The sequence below is a fragment of the Mobula hypostoma genome, chromosome 1 (genome assembly GCF_963921235.1).
Source record: "Mobula hypostoma chromosome 1, sMobHyp1.1, whole genome shotgun sequence".
In the NCBI taxonomy this organism is placed as follows: domain Eukaryota; kingdom Metazoa; phylum Chordata; class Chondrichthyes; order Myliobatiformes; family Myliobatidae; genus Mobula; species Mobula hypostoma.
Genome location: NC_086097.1, coordinates 230,931,897 through 230,944,244, shown reverse-complemented (window position 1 = coordinate 230,944,244; position 12,348 = coordinate 230,931,897). Strand labels below are relative to the sequence as shown.

Genomic DNA, 12,348 nt, shown 5'->3' with positions numbered 1-12,348 from the left:
CTAATATTCCATATAAGTGTTTCATACCCCTGGGAGAAGTGCTTATGACAGACAACAATGTAAACTTCCAATTTGGAATTATTAACCAATAATCACCGAGCCATTTTTGTTTATCTTAAACAGGTTAACATCCATGCCCAAAGCAATATCATTAAAACATATTAAGTAACTATTATTTTCAGGCATTTGCACATGCCCATAGAATCCTCACAGTACACTGATTACTCTTTGCTTTAATGTTACTGGTCGAGGGGTACTAAAATTAAACTTCTAGCAGGTATCCGATCAACCTAATGAGCCATGAAGGTGTGTGTGAAGAAAAGAATTAGAATTGAAAATCTTAGTAGCACTGGAGGAATAAACCACTGGAAACAGTCAGTGTGAAGCATAATAATTGGGACCTTTACCTAAGTAGCTCTCTAATTAGCTTGCCTACACTTAGCCTGTCTTTGTAGCCCCTTTTCAGTCTTACAGTCATTTTTATATCTCTGACCTTTCTTTCCCTCCATTTCTGACTTCGCGAGCATGTTTGATTTTGATTCCAAAGTTGTGAATTACCTCCGGAATCTGCCCTAATAGCTCCTTATGTGACTTTGTTTTGGTGCGATAATGTCTCTGTGAAAGGCCTTGGGATGTTATGCTGCACTAAAGACATCACGTCATTGCAGTTGTTTGTTGAGACACAAGGGACTGCGGATGCTGGAGTCAGGAGCAGCAAACAATCTGCTGGAGGAATTCACCGCCTCAAACAGTATCTGTGGGGAAAAGAATTGTCAGTGTCTTATGAAGCAGAATTTTAACCCAAAATGTCAACAGTCTCTTTCCCTACACCAGGGGTTCCTAACCTTTTTTATGCCATGGACCCCGACCATTAATTGAGGGGTCCGTGGATCCCAGGTTGGGAACCCCTGTCCTACACAGATGCTTCTCAACTCTGAATTCCTCCAGCAACATTTGTTACTGTGGTCCGTAAATCATTCTTCACGTTTAATTATACATTTGGGTGACAGAGCAGTAATTTTGAAACAAAACTCCATCATCACCCTTTCAATCATTTTACATTCTCGATGGGCCAAGCGGCATAATTCTGCTCCTATTCCTCTGTCTCATGATCAAATACTTGATTCAACTCACTGCAGCTGCTGAATCTATTACAGAAAAGCAATTTGGACACGTACTTTGTCAACATTTATCGTGCAAAATTTTCTGTATATCATCCTGATTTAAATATGGATAATTTCTAAAGCTCAGATTTGAGAGCTTCTCTTTCCATTTTATTCCTGTATCAGGTTACTTTGATTTGTTTCACAGCATTTATCTCCATTTTGCTGCTTAAAGTATTCGGGTGGTATAGATTTCTAGCTGAACAATTGTTATTGTAACAATCTGTTAGGCCAATATACCTAATCGCATACAACAAACTTTTGTAAGTGCCTCAAGATGTAATTTTAACCACTTGCTTACTAACTGCCTGTTACACCACTGGCGTTTAGGGCAGCCGTGAAGGTCCTCATCTTCGTCTGTCCATACCGTTGCACTCAGATGTAGAAGGATTCTTCATTGCTGTTTCCATAAAACTTTGTTTGACCAGTCAGCGTTGTTAATCCTGAGCTGAAACCCCAAACCTGGACCGTTCTTAGCCTGGCTTCTACCCTTTGACCTGTTTGGCATGGGTGACTGTACCAGGAGCCAAAGCATAAGGCCCTTACTCCAGCCAACATCGCTCTCCAGGTCATTGAGGCATACAACCCTCCAAACCATGACAAGCTTGTGGTCCTCTTGGAGGAATTTAAACTACAGTGCCTTGTAAAAGTTTTCAGCCCCCAACCCTTTCTTCACATAAATGAGTATTACAACCAGGGATTTTGATCAACTTAACAGAATTTTTAAATTTGGGAATCACATGCTCCTTTTTTCACAGTGGAAATTGTAAAGCATGATAAACTAAAAATTCGAAAACTAAAGAGCAGCAGTTTAAAAGTATTCATGCCCCTTCGCTCAGTACTTAGTTGAACAACCTCTTGCAACAATTACAGCCAGTAGTCTTTTTGGATAAGTGTCTATTAGCTTTGCACAATGTGATGGAGCAACATTTGCCCTTTTCTCCTTGCAAAATTGTTCAAGCTGTGCCAGGTTAGTTCAGGAGTGGAGGTGGACAGCAGTCTTGAGGTCTTGCCAGAGATGTTTGATTGGGATAAGGTCAGAACTCTGACTGGGCCACTAAAGGACATCAGATTTCTTCCTTTGAAGCCACTTTATGGTTGCTCTGGCAGTGTGCTTTGGTCATTGTCCTGCTGAAAGACAAACTTCCTCCCCAGTTTAAGCTTTCTGGCAGAGACCAGGATCTTTGTATTTAACAGCATTCATCTTCCCATCAATCCTGACTAGATTTCCATTCACTGCTACTGTAAAGTATCCCCATAGCATGATGCTACCTCCACCATACTTTACAGTAGGAATGGTGTTACCTGGCTGATGCTCAGTTTTAGATTTATGCTTCACATACCGCAAAAAAAATCCACTTTAGTCTCATCTGACCCAAGACCTTCTTCCATATCTTTAGGGTATCATCCAGACATCCCACCTCTCCCGGAAGTTCCAGGAGTCTCCCGCATATTAATAGTGGCTCCCTGATGCCCGCAAATTATATACAATGTCCCGGAAATCAATTTTTTTGCGAGCGAGCACGAGAGAGACCATGAAAGCGAGAGAGGGAGAGAGAGCACGAGAGAGCGCGTGAGAGAGCGAGAGCGAGTGTGAGAGCGACCACGAGAGAGAGAGAGAGTGAGAGCATGCCATGGTAGAGTGTTCAAAAAAAAAGAAAATATAAAACGTGCGTCACCCCAGACTACACTAAAGTGTACCCCTGCCTAATACGGGTCAAAAATAATGACAGTGTTGCTCACTGCACTGTTTGCAACAGTGACTTTTCTATTGCCCATGGTGGATTAAGACTGTAAAAGACACGTTGAGGTGAGTTTAACAGGTACCATTCGTTCATTAGCATAGTTAACATTACTTAAACTAGTTGGCCAGCTGCTAAGGAGCTACTCTATTACAGACATCCCACCTCTCCCGGAAGTTCCAGGACTCTCCCACAAATTGATGGTGCTACCTCCCTGAAATGAGTTTTTGCAGGGTGGTATGTCTGATCATCTAAGTAACATTTTGCAAAATTTTTACAGGCAAGGATATGTTGTTTTTTAGCCAGGGGCTTCTTCCTTGCCACTCTTCCTTACATACCCTTTTTGTGCAAGGCCTTAGAGTTTGTGGAGCCATAAAATTCTTCTCCAGTTGCAGCCACTGACTTCAGCAGCTCACTCAGAGTGACTTTTGGGCACCACAGCAGCCTCTCTTACAAGTGCCATTCTTCTCTGGCACTCAACTTAGAGGGGCGGCCTGACCCAAGCAGTGTGCCTTTAGGTTCATACTTTTTCCTCTTTTTCACGATGGACTGCACTGAGCTCCAAAGTATGTTCAGTGCCTTGAGATGGTCTTCTACCCTTCCCTAAATTTGTGCTTCTCTATTATCATTTACCTGACTTGCCTTGAATGCTCTTTTGTCTTCATTTTGGTTTGCTCTGTTGAAAATCTAAATACTGTCAGATTTTATGGAGAGAGAGGGGATTTATTCAGGTGATCCTCTAATTTTCTACATCAACAGACGCTAAGACCATCATCAAATTGGGTGAGTTGGTAAACTAACATATGGTATTGCACCTGAGGCAAATTAGCATAGTAATGACAAAGGAGATGAATACTTCTGCAGTTTCACAATTTTGGTGTTTAATTTTTAGTAAATTGTTGACAGTGTCTGGAATTTTTCTGTTGATTTGACATGATACCCTGTGCTTTGTAGATTAACTCAAAAAATCCTACTTCAGTATACTGTGTTTTAAATTTAGAAAATATAATATAACATATAACCATATAACAATCACAGCATGGAAACAGGATATCTCGGTCCTTCTAGTCCGTGCCGAATTCTTACTCTCACCTAGTCCCACCAACCTGCACTCAGCCCATAACCCTCCATTCCAGACAAGAGACAATAAAATGTGAAGATAGTTGAAGGGGCTGAATATTTTTTAAAAGCACTATTTCTATTGCTTGTCGTGATTAGTAATTATGTGAAGTAATAGGGTTCTTCCTATTTTTGTTCCATTTCTCCCATGCACCAAATGACCACTTACATGGAAGCTGTTGCTTATCAATTGGGTACAGGATACAGGGGGTTAAGACCAACTTTAACATTATTTATTGAGATGCTGATTTTACTCGGGCCACCTTCCAATTCATTTCCCACATCTGCTGCACGATGGCAGAAGTTGTTGGACACAATAAAAGAAAGAAGTAGGGGTAAGCCACTCTGCCCCACAAGCCGATGCTGTCATTCAGAATTATCACCACCGATCTGCCCAGCCTTCATCTCCCTTTCTGTGCCGATTTCCTGATCCCCTGAAAATTATATTGACTTCCTTTTTAAATACCCCAATGACCTTGTCTCCACGACTCTCCATTTGGTATAGAATTACTGAGGTTCTCCATCCTCTACAACAAGAAGATCCTGTCATTTTAGGACCTCAGTTTTAAGTGAAAGCCTCATAATCAATTTAAAAATACACACAAAATTCTGGAGGAACTCAACAGTTCAGGCAGCATCCATGAAAATAAATAAACAGTTGACGTTTTCTGGCCGAGACCTTTCAGTCAGGATTGGAAAGGAAGAGAGAAAGTGGCAGAATAAAAATGTGGGGGAAGGGTAGGAGGACAAGCTAGGTGAAGCCAGCTGGGTAGGAAAGGGCTGGAGAAGAAGGAATCTGATAGGAGGGGAGAGTGGACCATGGGCGAAAGGGAAGAAGGAGGGACATCATGGGGAGGTGATAGGAAGCATGTGCAGAAGAGGTAAGAGGCCAAAAAGGGAAGGGAGAGGAGAGAAGAAAAAAAGATTAGCAAAAGGAGAAGTGGATGTTCAAGCCATTAGTTTGGAGGCTCCTAGATGGAATATGGAGTGTTACTCCTCTACTCTGAGAGTGGCCTCATCATGGCAGAAGAGAAGGCCATGGACTAACATGACGCAACAGGAATAAGGAATTAATAGGAATAGGTTGGCCACCAGGAAATTCTGTTTTTGGTGGATGGAGTGGAGTGCTTGACAAAGTTGTCCCCGGATTCATGTTGGGTCTAACCAATGTAGAGATTGCACTGGATACGATAGACAGCCCAAACAAATTCGTAGATGCTGTTCCCTCACCTGGAAGGACTGTTTGGGGCCCTGAATGGAGGTGAGGGAGGAGGTGAATGAGCAGGTGTAAGATCTCTGTTGCTTGCAGGGATAAGTGCCAGGAGGGAGATTAGGGAGATGACTGGACAGTGGAATCACAGAGTGAGCAATCCCTGCAGAAAGTGGAGAGTGGGCGGGGAGGGTAAAGATGTGTTCGGTGGTAGACTGCGGAAGCTGCGGAGAATGATGTGTTGTATGCAGAGGCTCATGGGTGGTAGGTGAGAACAAGAAGAATCACATCCCTGATCAGGAGACAGGAAGACTGAGTTTAATGATTTGAGCTTTTCCCATTCGTAGAAACATCTTCAAATCTATACTGACATGTCCCTTAGGAGCTCGTATGTTTCAATGTGGTCAATATTCATTCTTCAAATTTGCAAAGAATATAGATCTAATAGACAATATTAGACAAAAGGTCTATGTGTGGGATTCCATTTGAAAGGCCATTTTGATCACATCTATATCTTGGAAGTTTGCAGGAGGGATGCATGGGAGATGTACTTTGTCCAATGCAATATCACTGCTGGGGGTCTTTGCACAGCATCAGTCTTTAAAGTGTCTCTATATGCACTTGATAATTCCTAGCCCAGGTTGTTTTGATAACAAGTAGTTATTTCATGGTATAAATAGTTGCGTAGTTGCGAGGATATAAATTTGCTGCATATCACTGATAATTTCTCAGTAGATGCCACCTATTTTCAATAAAATTCATATAACCTAGCAACTCTTTGAGATTTCGGTGATGCAAGACGAGCAGTATTTCCAGATTGAATAGTTATCTTAATTATGGTTTCTATTCAACTGAAATTGTAAGTACACACATGCCTGTTATTTGGAAGAAACTACGACAGATATACCATACAGTATATGGCCTGTTCTTGCTTTAATGAAAATGGTTAAAATTATTTGGTCGATATGAATCTCTTTGAAGATGCAGTTTCACAGTGTGCAGTATAGTGCTGTGATGAAACACGGTGGTTCTTGTGGATTCTGGACTGCTTCTTGTGGGATTACCTGGCATGTGACTGATAATTTATCAAATCTCTTCAGCAGTGAGCATTCACATCCGATTAAAGTATATCTGCTCCAGATTTGACATTTGCATCAAATTATAGCTGTTTTATACCCAGGTTTTAAGCTGCCTTTTTGATGGCTAAAGTTTGCACCGGACCATTGGTTTAAAGTGTATGACATTCCAATTCTTTGCTGTGATAACTTAGCAAATCAACTATTTGCTATTTTTGCAATCCCTCAAGATTTTAAATATAAAGCTATTACCAGATGTGGCAAAATTTGCAAGGAATATTTAGTTGAAGTTTTGTACAGAGCTTTAAATTAGCACAGAATATTTAGATAAAATGTGTTACAGAATTAACCATTCAAAAATCGATGCCTGGGGCATCATGTAAATGCAAAGATTTGCTTTTTGTTTCAATGATTCTGTTGAAAGACGGAGAAAGGAGAGCTGATTAGTTCTCCATGATATGATCTAATAATATCAACATAATGATCTCTCATTACAAAGTTCAAATTAAAGAAGTAATTATACATACATCTCTGCCACCACACATAGAGCTTCAGTATGCTGAATGGATCCTACAGCTTGGACTGCTGTTGCTATGGTAATAATCGCCGTGTTGCCTCGAGTACCTGACTTGCTTGGTTCTTAATCATATTTAATAATTACTATGTTTTACCCTCCTAGAAGTGGGACTCAGACCTATCAAAATAAAATAAGCATGCATCTTTATCAATTAGCATATATGCCTTACAATTTAGAATTTAGATGATTGTACATTGATATTAGAAGTAATCAACTGCAAATGTAATTAACAGAGCTATTAACCATTACTAATCATTTGAACTGATCTGAACTAAACTAAATACTCCTGGACTTCTGGTTTGATGTTTAATATTCTATGTATTGTTCACTCACTTTTCACTGTTTGTGGAATTTGTCCTTCTTTTTGTACAGTGGGTGTTTGATGATTTTTTTCCAGGATCAGGTTCCATGGTGTTTCTTGGTTTTGTGGCTGCCTGCAGGAGGACAAATCTCAGGGTTGTATTCTGTATACACACTTTGATAATAAATGTACTTTGAACTTTAAACTTCTGGAAATATTTTTAAGAAACCAATGTATCATATGCATAGCTAATACCTTGCTCACTGCATGGTATCACAAAGTGAATTTCATTTGCAGTAACCTTGAGCTTTATACTATATCTTGACATTAGCATTTCACAAAAGGATCAGTCTAGTCTGAGAGGAACCTTCACTTGGAGGGTGATACAAGCGTGGACCGAGCTGCCAGTGGAAGTGGTAGATGCGGTTTCAAATGGAACATTTAGGAGAAGTTTGGAAGAGAAGGATATGGAGGGATGTAGTCCAGCTGCGGATGGATGGGATTAGCCAGAAGATCAGGTCAGCTTGGACTGTTTCTGTCTAGGTGTAGTCTAGGATTCAAATGGAGTAATTGAAGAGATCCAACCTTATTTAAAGAAAAAATATCATGGAACCATGTTTATTCAAACAAGAATGCGGCACGTGGAGACATAAAATTACGACTGTGTCTGCCTTCCAACTTGATGATGTAGTTTGATATTTATAAAACCTTGATTTCAAGAGACATGTAAAGCCCTTTTAGTTGTCCTCAATTGAGTTGAAATATAAGCAGTGTGTTTGTCATCCTGAGAGAGCCTCACCAATTTTGGCGGACTACGTGAGAACATATCCAGAAAAGCAGTCTCCTAAGGGCTGCTCCAGATCCCACAAAGTATTTTTCGATCTCTTCAATCTTGCGCTTTACCAGACTATAATTCCTGATGGAATTCTCCTTCACCAGCCCTTCCATGCACTGCCCTGCTTTAGCCTGTTTCCTTTCTCTCAGTCGATCTGTAACTATTTGATTTCATACACTGTCTTGTCTCCCTTTCTCTTCACCATTTACACCTCGGACTTTAACTACTGCACAGAGTCTTGTCATCTTCAGAAGTTTTCAGATGACTCTGCCATAGTTGGATGCATCAGCAAGGGAGATGACGCTGAGTACAGGGCTATGATAGGAAACTTTGTCACATGGTGTGAGCAGAATTTTCTGCAGCTTAATGTGAAAAAGACTAAGTTGCTGGTGGTAGACCTGAGGAGAGCTAAGGTACCGGTGACCCCTGTTTTCATCCAGGGGGTCAGTGTGGACATGGTGGAGGATTACGAATACCTGGGGATACAAATTGACAATAAACTGGACTGGTCTAAGAACACTGAGGCTGTCTACAAGTAGGGTCAGAGCCGTCTCTATTTCCTGAGGAGACTGAGGTCCTTTAACATCTGCCGGACGATGCTGAGAATGTTCTACGAGTCTGTGGTGGCCAGTGCTATCATATTTGCTGTTGTGTGCTGGGGCAGCAGGCTGAGGGTAGCAGACACCAACAGAATCAACAAACTCATTCATAAGGCCAGTGATGTTGTGGGGATGGAACTGGACTCTCTGACAGTGGTGTCTGAAAAGAGGATGCTGTCCAAGTTGCATGCCATCTTGGACAATGTCTCCCATCCACTACATAATGTACTGGGTGGGCACAGGAGAGACTCATTCAGCCAGAGACTCATTCCACCGAGTTGCAACACAGAGCATCATAGGAAGTCATTCCTGCCTGTGGCCATCAAACTTTACAACTCCTCCCTTGGAGGATCAGGCACCCTGAGCCAATAGGCTGGTCCTGGACTTATTTCCTGGCATAATTTACATATTACTATTTAATTATTTATGGTTTTATAACAATTTAATTATTTATGGTGCAACTGTAACGAAAACAAATTTCCCCTGGGATCAATAAAGTATGACTATGACTATGACTATTCCAGATCTTTGGCTTCTTAATCAAATCTGTCAGGTTTAAGGGAAGCAGTCTACATCATATAAGTCAGTGGTAATAAGTCTGATTCTGGTTCAATATCCAGGACTCTTGTGATGCAACCCTTGAATAAAAACAGTGCTGGTCTTATTCTGGGAGTCAGAAAAAAGTGTGGCAGAAGGCATGCTGGTAGCACTGTGTTCTGATTCAGTCTTTTTATGTCTTTACACCAGCTTCAGCAGAAACACTGTTGCCCACCTTGTGGAAATCCTTAGAAAAAATTGAGTAGTACATGGGGATCAGTCCTTCCTGAACTGCCTGCATTGCACTCCATACTTCCATAATGGCAGGAGGTTCAGAACTCCTGCATGAATGTTCAAGTCCTGAACTTGCTGACTTCACTTTAGTACTGGACTCTACTTGGAGTCAAGCAAAGGGATATGCATATGTTGTGATTCTCTGAAAGATGTGCAGGACCTATGCAGTGATGAATTCAATGGAGAGGAGTCATTGTGAGAAAATAGGTAAATTTTGATTAATTTGTGATTTTGCAAACAGTTGAGCTCAGTTAAGTATTAGTTTTAATAGTTATAATTTTACCAATCTTCAATTATTTTAATGTTTAATTGATGCATTGATTTTTAACCATTTCTGAATGTTTCAAGAATTCCCTAATAGTTGGTAAAGCCTGCAAACATGGCTTAGTTGGATGTTGAAGGTTCTTTCAGCTGTATCAATGACGCAGCTTGTTCTGGCCCATAAACAAGATGATATTGCATCATGTTGTCTTCATAGAGAGAGACACTGCTTAAAATAGAGATGGTTTCCTTTTGCAAATCTCATCAGTGGATCCAGAAACTTCAAGTTCATAGGTGTCTGCAAGTTTATTGTTGAGCTATTTAAAGCCCTCCATTGATCAGGATGTTGTGTCCTAGCAGTTTGTGTCGAAGTCAATACACAAGTCAGTACACACAATATGGAGAGCAAACTGTTGCTCATGCAGCAGGTTCCCCCTCTCCACGCACCTTATGAATCCACTAGGAACAGCGGAGACTGATACAGTTGGTACCTGTGGTGTCGCAGGAGTTGCCAGTCAGCATTGAACTCACCACAGGACTATGTTAGGGACTCCAGCTCCAGATTTTTCCTCAAGGGATACTTCCGCAGTCTTCCCCAAGAATGGGTATAGCTGCAAGGCAGTGGAGGTTTGAGATCAGAGTTTTGCTTCTACATGAGCTGCCAACCATGGTGGAGGAGCCCCATCTGCCCAAAGCAACTGGGTTTTAATGCACCAGTAGCTCCTCCCCCCTTTGCCCCTTCTCCTGTCAGTAGAAACTGTTCCACCAGGCTTAGTAATTAAGCCACATATAAAGTCTTGGAGTGGACCTGGTTGTCAAAGGGTAATTGAGACGAATGTCATTGGTATTAATTTAATACTTAGGGTGAGTTTACCTGCATTAACCCCTCACCTTCCCTCCCCCGCCCCCCCCCCCATTATGACAACCTTAGGAACCAGTTGACTGTAAGTCTGCAGCGAACACAGATAGCATGCTGCTATCGTCAACAAGTTCTGTTCAGAGTTAAATACGTTACAAATGATATTAGCATATTGGTGCTTCTGAGAAGTGTAAACTGCCTTGTTCAAAAAGAAAGACATTAAACACAAATAGAATTATATTAATATCATCAAAGCTTATTAAAAGAAATTATATGAATGCAGTTACAGAATCTGGTACAAAGGCAGCAGTCTAAACATTTGTAGTGACTCCAAATCTGATCACTTGCCCAAATGCGTTTGTTATGATTTCTTACTCTCTTTTTTTGCACTTATAGGTACGGATTGAATAAACCGATTTTCAATAGACTAATGTGTGATGCCAAAAGTTTTTGACAACAAAGGCATTGTAGTGTTGGAATGAATCCAATTACTGTGTTCATATTGCTCTAATTAAATAACATTTACCTGCTAGCTCCTGAAAAATAGACAATACAGAAAGTTTACATTCTGGAAATGGATATTTTTATTCACCTACAGTCCAACCAACACAGAATTTTTTTGGTATAGTGTACAGTGGGGTCGAGGCCCCTGAGACAATCTACATTGTCTGCCATTACCTCAGGCCCAAAATAACACAGACAGCCAGATAAGAGATCACTTGTTGTTCAATGGTTCCATGTGCTAGTAAGTCCCACTGAGCCCTTGTATGATAACTAACATGGCATTGCCAGTTGCCTGGTAGAACATAAGACCACAACACCCAGTGCAGAATTAGGCCATTTGGCCCATCAAGTCTACTCTATCATCATTCAATCATGGCTGATTCTCTCACAATCCTATTCTTCTGGCTTCTCCCCATAACCTTTGAACATCCTTACTAATCGGTAACCTAAGGAATTGCTGTTCTCAACCGTCCAGTGTGTACACTGCTTTCGGAACGCAGTCCACCTCAGTTACTTTAGGGCAGTGACAGCAACAACAGGCATACACGAACTAGACCAGCACAGTTGCGCATGGTCCACAGGTCAGATTCCTGACCGCCAGGGGTACAATTCTTTACCCTACTGATTGCTGAGGCTTTAAGTCTGCAACTCTCTCAGCTACATTACACTGCGGTTCCATGCAATGTGTAGGAGCCAGGCATCTGTTTTCTATATGCACTGTATTCTGTTTTGGACGTTTATTGTGTATATTATGGTAACTAGTCATGTGAGTGGGGGCGTGGTAAAAGCGAAGGGAATAAGTTACGTATTCATGCTTTGTTCTGGGCAGTTTGGAGCTGGAGACCTACGGATATCATAGCTTTTGTTGATCGCTTAGTTTTGCTTAATTATGCTTAAAGTTCTGTTGCTTCAAGATTGTGTGTTTTACAGTTGCTAATTAAAGATCAAATATAGTTCTTAGACTTTTGGAACATTTTTACTAGAGTAATTGAAGGGCACATTGCCCAAGGATAACAATCTGTGGTGGTCACCATTAGCAGCATTGGTTTGTTAGAATAGCCACTACACTATGTGATCACCATTGAGTCCAGAGTCTCTGAAGTGTGACAGCCAGATGTATGAGCCTTCATCATAGACCCTGGCAAATCAGCTGCAAAGCAAACTATGACACAAAGCCACTGCTATGCTGAACAGTGAATCCAAACTTTGGCTCTCACCTTTATAAGGAATAGTTTTGAAAACTGGAAGCCACTACGTACTGACGAGCATTT

The 12,348-nt window shown here is 41.1% G+C and overlaps 1 protein-coding gene across 6 annotated transcripts in view; it reads left to right on the top strand.

The window, feature by feature from the left end:
- Positions 1-12,348, top strand: part of LOC134355649 (lethal(3)malignant brain tumor-like protein 4) — a 427,935-nt gene that overhangs the window by 340,132 nt on the left and 75,455 nt on the right. The window lies entirely within an intron of this gene.